Genomic DNA, 8,248 nt, shown 5'->3' with positions numbered 1-8,248 from the left:
GAGGAGACAGTCTTTTCTCCATTGCATATTCTTTCCTCCTTTATCATAGATTTATTGACCATATAATCATGCATTTATTTATGGACTCTCTCTTCTGTTCCACTGACCTGTGTGTTTATTTGTGCCAGTGCCATATAGGTTTGATTACTATAGCTTTGTAGTATAGTCTAAAATCTAGGATTGTGATACCTCCAGATTTGTTCTTCATTCTCAAGTCTTCTCTGGCTATATTAAGTCTTTTGGGATACCACAAAAATTTAAGGATTATTCGTTCTAGTTCTGTGAAAAATGTTGTTGGCATTTTGATAGAGATTGCACTAAATCTGTAGATTGCTTTGGGTAGTATGGACATTTTAACAACATTGGGCTGTAGAAACATTTTCCTAGCTATGTCTCCCAAAGCAAGGGAAATACAATAAAACCTTGGTTTGTGAGTGTAATTCATTCCAGAAACATGCTTGTAATCCAAAGCACTTGTACATCAAAGCGAATTTCCCCATAAGAAATAATGGAAACTCAGATGATTCATTCCACAACCCAAAAATATTCATATAAAAGTGATTACAATACTGTAATATGATACAAAATAATAAAGAAAATATAAAATATAAAGAAAAATAAACAAGTTAACCTACACTTACCTTTGAAAACCTTTGTGGCTCATGTGAGGGACACAAGAGAGATGAGGGTTACTGTGTAGAATGACTTTCACTATTACTAGTGGAGTCACTGCTCTCTATTGGCTCAATGGAATCTTTTTCTTTTTGAGCAACTTTAATAAGGAACCTATCCAATGACACATGCTTTTGCCTCCTTTTGAGGATTTCATGGAAAAGTGAACTCACATTGTCATTAAACAGATTCATCGCTCACACTGCTACAGCCTTATTTGGTGGTGCTTTTCTACAAAATTTTGCACCGTTTCCCTTTTTACACATCTCTCTAATCTCATATGAAGGGAGAGATTCCTCCAACTTTTTCTCCTCCTCCTCTACAGATGAGATACAGACATAGTCTTCTTATAAAATCTTTCAATTTCAGCCATTCACATACTTCATCATACTTTTCAATGATTTCCTTCTTAACTTCCACCATAATCATCTCCTTCCTCTTACCTCCTTTCTTTTCAAACTTTTCTGCATGGAGGCCATTGTGTACACTCACACAGATGTTGACTACAGTACAGTATTAATAAGCTCTTGTCATATACTGTATTTAATGAGACTGGCAATAAGGCAGCAGAGGAAAGGGTCTATATCTGCAGGCAGCCTGACCTAGAATGAAGCAAAGCATTCCTAAGCTTACACTTGTATGAAAAAGCAAAGGACTTCCATAGGTGCTTTGAAGTGACAAAAAGTACACTAGTGCCAGTTGTGGGCACCTTCCAACATTCTGAAAAATTATGGATTTCTGCCAAATACCACAGCCTGAGACGTGCAACTCATATTGCAAGGCAATGCTTATTTATCAATTAAAAATCTATTGGAAATGTTTGCTCATCTTGCAGTACACGTGCAAAACAAGTTACTCACAATCTAAGGTTTTACTGTTAAAGCAAAATTAACTATTGAGACTACACCAAAATAAAAAGTTTTTGCACACTAAAGGAAAGCATCAACAAAATGACAAGCAACTTATGGAATGAGAGAAGATATTTGCAAATTATCTATTCAATAAGGGGTTAATATCCAAAATACATAAAGAACTTATATACCTCAACACCAAAAACACCACAATAATCCAATTAAAAAATAGGCAGAGGACCTGAAGAGACATTTTTCCAAAGAAGAAATACAGATGGCCAATAGACACATGAAGAGATGCTCAACATCAGTAATCATCAGGGATATACAAATCAAAGCCACAGTGAGATGGCACCTAACATCTGTCAGAATAGCTAGGATCAAAAGGGCAAGAAATAACTAGTATTGCCAAGGATATGGAGAAAAAGGAACCCTTGTGCACCACTGGTGGAAACTTAAATTAGTACAACAACTGTGGAAAATACTATGGAGTTTCCTCAAAAAATTCAAAATAGAACTACCATATGATCCATTAATTCCACTACTGGGTATTTACTTGTAGAAAATAAAAGCACTAAATCAAAAAAATGTATGCAGCATTATTTTTATTGCACTATTTTTATTGCAGTATTATTGACAATGGCCAAGATATGAAAGTAACCCAAGTGTCTACAGATTGATAAATGGATAAAGAAGATGTGGTATATGTATGTATGTATGTAAGTGTGTACACACACACACACACACACACACACACACACACATATATATATTTACAGTAGAATATTACTGAGTCATAAAAAATGAGATCTTGACATTTGCAACAACAAAGATATACCTAGAGTATATAATGCTAAGTGAAATAAGCCAAACAAAGAAAGACAAATACCATATAATTTCACTCATATGTGGAATTTTAAAAAATAAATAAATAAAGGAGGAAAGGCACAACAACAAAGACAGACTCTTAAATACAGAGAACAAGCTGATGGTTGCCAGGGGGGGCAGAGGTGAAATAGAAAAATGGAAAAAGGGAGTAAAGAATGTAATTATCATGAGGAGTGCTGAGCAATGTATAGAATTGTTGAATCACTACATTGTACACCCGAAACTAATATAATGCTGTGTGCTAATTATACTTCAATTAAAAATACACATACTTTTAAAGAAATAAATAAAAAAATTTTTAAAGTAAATAAAGGGACACATGGGTGGCCCAGTTGTTTGAGCATCCAACTCTTGATTTTGGCTCAGAGTATGATCCCAGGGTCATTGGATCCCAGGGTCATTGGTCATTGGGCTCCACACTGAGCATGGAACCTGCTTAAGATTCTCTCTTTCTATCTGCCCATCTCCCCCATGAGCATTCTCTGTCTCTAAAAAAAACATTAAAAAGTAAAAAATAAATAAAGGGAGATATTTTGGAATTCATCATCTCTACCATGTTAAATCTAATTCTTTCCTCCACAGATATAGCTATAATTAATTCAACAACAAAAATTCAGTGTGAATTGAGTGTGCAGACCTGGGTCTAGACCAGAAAGAGCACTGTCCTTTTGCAAACTGAAGTTTTCATCCTTGTAATGACACGGAGTGTAAGTGTAAGTAATCACCTGAAGGTAAGCAAGGTTCACCAAGCATCCAAATCACACAGCTAGTACCTGACTTAGAGGACTTGAATTCAAGTCCTCAGATTCCAAGTCTAGTAATTTTTCATCCTAAACTTGTCTCTTAAGATATAAATCTCTCTCTCTCTCTCTTGAATTCCTGATTACTTGCTTATTTACTTAAAACTATTACTAAGATACTTCATTTTTTTTTCCTTCATCTCTGAATATACATTTTTTGATGTAGGGACACAGAAAGTCCATAGCCCAAAGGCCCCAAAGCCTGGGCTGGAAGGCTGAAATAAAAACAAAAAATAAGAAAATGAGATGGTGGCCCCATAGCATGATAACTGAGGCCCATCTAATAAGAGCAAGAATTCTTCTTGCAAGATCTGGGCAGGTTTTTCAGGTAACATGTCTAAGGATGCTTTCATAACACTAAAGTGGGCACATGTGTGGCTGCCTTCTTCTTAGGGCCTCTGCTCATCCTGGATGCTCTTCAGTTCCTTGTCTTCCTGCATCAGACCTACTCCCAAGCAAGCTTCATCTCTTTAATGGAGACTCTCTTGAGCTACCACAATCACTCTTTCCTTTGTACCTGCACAACATCCCATCTCATATTTATATTTATAAGATACCTATAACATTTTATTTCTCTTAAACTGCTACGTGTTTGTCTCTGTCTAGAAGACTACCAGTTTCCTACAGTTAGAAACTATATCTCAATCATCTTTCCACCCTTTATGACTAGCCTTTAGCTATTCTTGGGTGTTCTCCCAGAGGTGATAGTTTTCAGTGGCTTATTTGTTCACCAGTTTCCAAATACACATATAGGCTAATTGTCCAGAATTGAAAAGAACAGAGAAGATACACTATAACAACAGTAAAGAGTCTGTATCTGTGATCAACATGGAGGATTAGAACAGAAACATTCACAGGCAGCAGCATAAGTGAACATTGGTCACTGGTGAAGAAAGTGATAGAGAGATCAACAGTAATCACTCCTGGCATTCATATAGCCCTTTTATTATCCAAAATTCTTTCACATATTTTATTTTCTTTTATCTTTAAAATAATGATACAGTGTAGGGAAAGTACTTGTCTACATTTTACAAAGGGTAAAACTGAGATATAGTGAGATTGAATGACTTATCTATTGTCTATCTATAATCAAGTAAGAACTCAAATTGAATCTCTTGACTCTAGCCCTACATCCTTATAGTACAACATGAATGATATTATTTTGGGTTCATTTATGTATTTAATATATATGATATATGAAATGCACCATACTCATTCTGGTCCTTGAATACACAGAAATAAAAGAAAATTTATAACCCTCAAGAAATTTATAGTCCAAGTTAAAATATAAGCAGATAACTGCATAATTACACATCAGTGTATTAGGTGTTAATGTTATGGACTAAATGTTTTGTCTCCCCAATACCCAGAATAATTCACATGTTAAAACCTAATCCTCAGGGCGCCTGGGTGGCTCAGTCGGTTCAGCATCCCACTTCTGCTCAGGTCATGAGTTTGAGTTCAACTCATGACTCAATGAACTCATTAAGTTCATGGATTTGAGCTCAGCATTGGGCTTTGTGCTCATAGCTTGGATCCTGGAGCCTGCTTCGGATTCTGTGTCCCTCTCTCTCTCTCCCCCTCCCCCACTCACTCTCTCTCTCTCTCTGTTTCTCAAAAATAAATGTTAAAAAAATTTTTTTAACTTCTCAACAAAACAAAACAAAACACAAAAACAAAAACAAACCCTAATCCCCAACATGATGGTACTTGAAGATGCAGCCTCTGGGAGGTGACTAGGTCATGAGAGTAGAGCCTTCATGAATGAGATTAGTGCCCTTATAAAAGAGACCAATTAAGGCTCCCTCTCCTCTTTAGCCATGTGAGGACACAGGAAGAAGACAGCCATCTATGGACCAGGAAGTTGGTCCTCATCAGACAACAAATTAGCTGGTGCCTTGATCTTGGACTTCCCAGCCTCCAGAAATAAATTTCTGTTGTTTATAAGCCCCCCTCCCCAAACCCCTCAGTCTCTGGTATTCTGTTACACCAGCCAAACAGACTAATAGAGTTAACAGAGTTAACGTAGAAGCATGTTAAAAACATCAAGGTGACTCAAAGGATCATTTAACCAGCCAGGAAGTTTGTTAGGCAAGTAGCCTTGAGGTTGAGGGTGGTGAGAAAAAAAAAAAAAAAAAGCTACCCTGAGAAGCCAATGCTTATAGGACAGGTCTCAATTAGCTAAGAAAAGAATTAAAAGTAGGTAAAAGATCATTTGGGACAGAAAAGGCAGAATGTACAAAGGCAGAGCCATGTAAAGAGATGGCACAATCCTTCTGAAAATTTCTTCCATAAGTTCCTCAAATTGCTACTTCCCTAAAAGGATTGGCTCTCATGTCTAGATCCCTTTTCAATAGAGGACTTATTGCCCCCACTGCTTGGAGAGCTGTCAGGTACCTGTTAGCTGTCAGCCCCTTCAAGAATTGCCTGGGGGATGCCTGGTGGTTCAGTCAGTTGAGCATCCAACTTCAGCTTGTGTCATGATCTCAGGGTTCATAGATTCGAGCCCTATATCAGGCTTTGCGTTGACAGCAGGGAGCCTGCTTCAATTTATCTGTCTCCTGCTCTCTCTCTCTGCCCCTCCCCCCTCTCTGCCCCTCCCCCTCTCATATTCTCTCTCAAAAATAAATAAACTTTTTTAAAAAATTGCCTCCACTGGAGAGTTTTCATCCAAGGTAATGCCCTTTCCCTAGACCTATATCCAATGCTTGATCAACACAGGAGTACAAATATCTGATCATCTTGGCCAAGCTCAAGACATTTATGAAGGGTCATTTCAGCCTACAGTCTCTCTCTGGTGTTGGCTGAGGCTGTATTTGAGCCCTCATTTCAGTTTCTAATTAAAAACAGATCTTCCATGCCAAGATTAGGACCCGGGCTAGGAGAGAATAGGACCTTCACACAGATACTTTAGATAAGTATCTAAAGTAGAGATCAACAAAAATGCTAAATCCTTAGATCCCTGACAGCCTATAAGGCTGAAAAAGTGCACCCCCACTATCAACAGCTAACACACTCTACTTTTGCAAGAAGAAAATGCAGAGGTCTCCCTCTGAAAGATAATGTTTGCTTCTTTCAGGATATATCCCTATCTCCCAATCAGGTCACTTGACCAATAGCTAAGGTTAACTTTCAGCATAACCAAGCCAAGGACATACTGGGTCCATAAGAGAAGAAAGACAGTATACTTTCTAAACCTGCAGGATTTAGAATCTTAGCAAGGACCTCAAGAGAAAGTGCAAAGTCACTTCTCTGCACCTAGCCATCTACTTTGTGGAGAAAGAGAAGCGACACAAGATGGGAATACATATATAGACTCACGAGTAGTGGCAATTGGCTTGGTGGGCTGATCAGGGCCTGGAAAGAAAAAAAATAGGAAAATCAGGGACAAGGAAATTCAGGGTACAGGCATGTGAATGAACATATGGAAGTGGACACAAATTATAAAAACCTTTGTATAATTTTATCAAGCCCACCAAATAGCATCCAACATAGAATAGGTACTAAATAACAACATAGATAGAGCATTGAAATATCCTTCCAAAGGCACAGATGAAATTTCAACTCAGGACCAATGATTTACTAGGATGGGGTATCATCTTTCAAGGTTAGTATATTCTTTGAATCAAAGAATATGGGTCATATTCCCAAATGATAAATATATGAATCTAGGAACTAAGGCATGGAAACAAAAGTTGTCCTCTCATCTTTCCCAGTTCCATGCTTGAATCATTTGTGTGCCCTTTCTTTTTTTTTTTTTTTTTAATTTTTTTTTTCAACGTTTATTTATTTTTGGGACAGAGAGAGACAGAGCATGAACGGGGGAGGGGCAGAGAGAGAGGGAGACACAGAATCGGAAACAGGCTCCAGGTTCTGAGCCATCAGCCCAGAGCCCGACGCAGGGCTCGAACTCACGGACCGCGAGATCGTGACCTGGCCGAAGTCGGACGCTTAACCGACTGCGCCACCCAGGCGCCCCTGTGTGCCCTTTCTATACAACTCTGGGCTCTATGCATTTAAAGATGCTCGTTCTTAAAGGGAGAATACTTGATCCAAAGAATAGAGTATAATCCCATTGTATTATAAATGTTTACTATAGCCTTGGCAGTCAGTCTCCATGTGCCTAGGAACCAGTTGGCAAGAGGAGGAGTAATCGTTTGGGCAGAGTAACTGACTAATCATCAGATAGTAGCATTGCTATCCACTTGGTGGTCCACTTGAGCACCTCTTGGTTCTCCCCTTCCCAGTTATTATGGCAAATGGGCAAGTGCAGAAATCTTGTTTTGAGAAGGGCATGGTGAATGGGGGCTGAGACTACTTAAGCGTGAGGGTATGGGTTACGCCATCAGGTAAACAACTGAGGCCAACAGAAATGCAAGGTGAGAGTGAGGAAAACAGAGAATCAATAGTAGGAGGCATTAAGTGTAAGTTGTGATACTGAGGCCAGCTATAGCATTGGACTATAGTTTGTCTCACTAACATGCTGTTCATACTTTAACCCAGGAAGAGAAGTCAACAGAATCTTAAAGAGCTGCTTCCTAAATGTAATATTGAAATGTGAATCTGAATGGAGCAGGGGGGCAGGCTTTTGTGATCACTGTGCACCATCCAGATGTTCCTTTCTTCCTGTTCCAGCTACTTAGAATTCAGCCAGCAGACATCTAAGCTGTCAGCTCCTCAGGGTTGTCTCAGCTACAGAGAGCCCTCTCAACCATGGGATGCCCTTGCTAAGGATGCCCACATCCGATGACTCATTGATGTGGTAATATTGAGGCCTGCCATCTTAGCCCAACTCAGGGCAACTATGAGGGGCCATTCTACTTCCAGACATCCCTGTGGAATTGACTAAGATTTGTTGTGTTTGTGTCTCAGCTGAGCATATCCTTCTTTCCAATTCTGTTGCTTTTTCCAGCCCTCCAGAGGTGCTACCCCAAGAACACTCTATACTAATATTCTATCCTCAAAATTCCATTTCAAAATTTCTCAGTGTAACCCAACCAGCAACAGATGAGAACATCTAGAAAAAGAAATAATTCT

At 38.7% G+C, this 8,248-nt stretch overlaps 1 long non-coding RNA gene across 1 annotated transcript in view; it reads right to left on the bottom strand.

Moving 5' to 3' along the window:
• Positions 1-6,531: 6,531 nt before the first annotated feature.
• Positions 6,532-8,248, bottom strand: part of LOC123602019 — a 39,839-nt gene continuing 38,122 nt past the window's right edge. The window contains exon 3 of the long non-coding RNA XR_006714318.1: positions 6,532-6,568. This is a non-coding gene — a long non-coding RNA (uncharacterized LOC123602019). The remainder of the gene's footprint in view (positions 6,569-8,248) is intronic.

This window comes from Leopardus geoffroyi, chromosome A1 (assembly GCF_018350155.1).
Source record: "Leopardus geoffroyi isolate Oge1 chromosome A1, O.geoffroyi_Oge1_pat1.0, whole genome shotgun sequence".
Classification (NCBI taxonomy): domain Eukaryota; kingdom Metazoa; phylum Chordata; class Mammalia; order Carnivora; family Felidae; genus Leopardus; species Leopardus geoffroyi.
The sequence above is the reverse complement of the archived record's forward strand: the minus strand, read 5'-3'. Positions and strand labels throughout refer to the sequence as shown.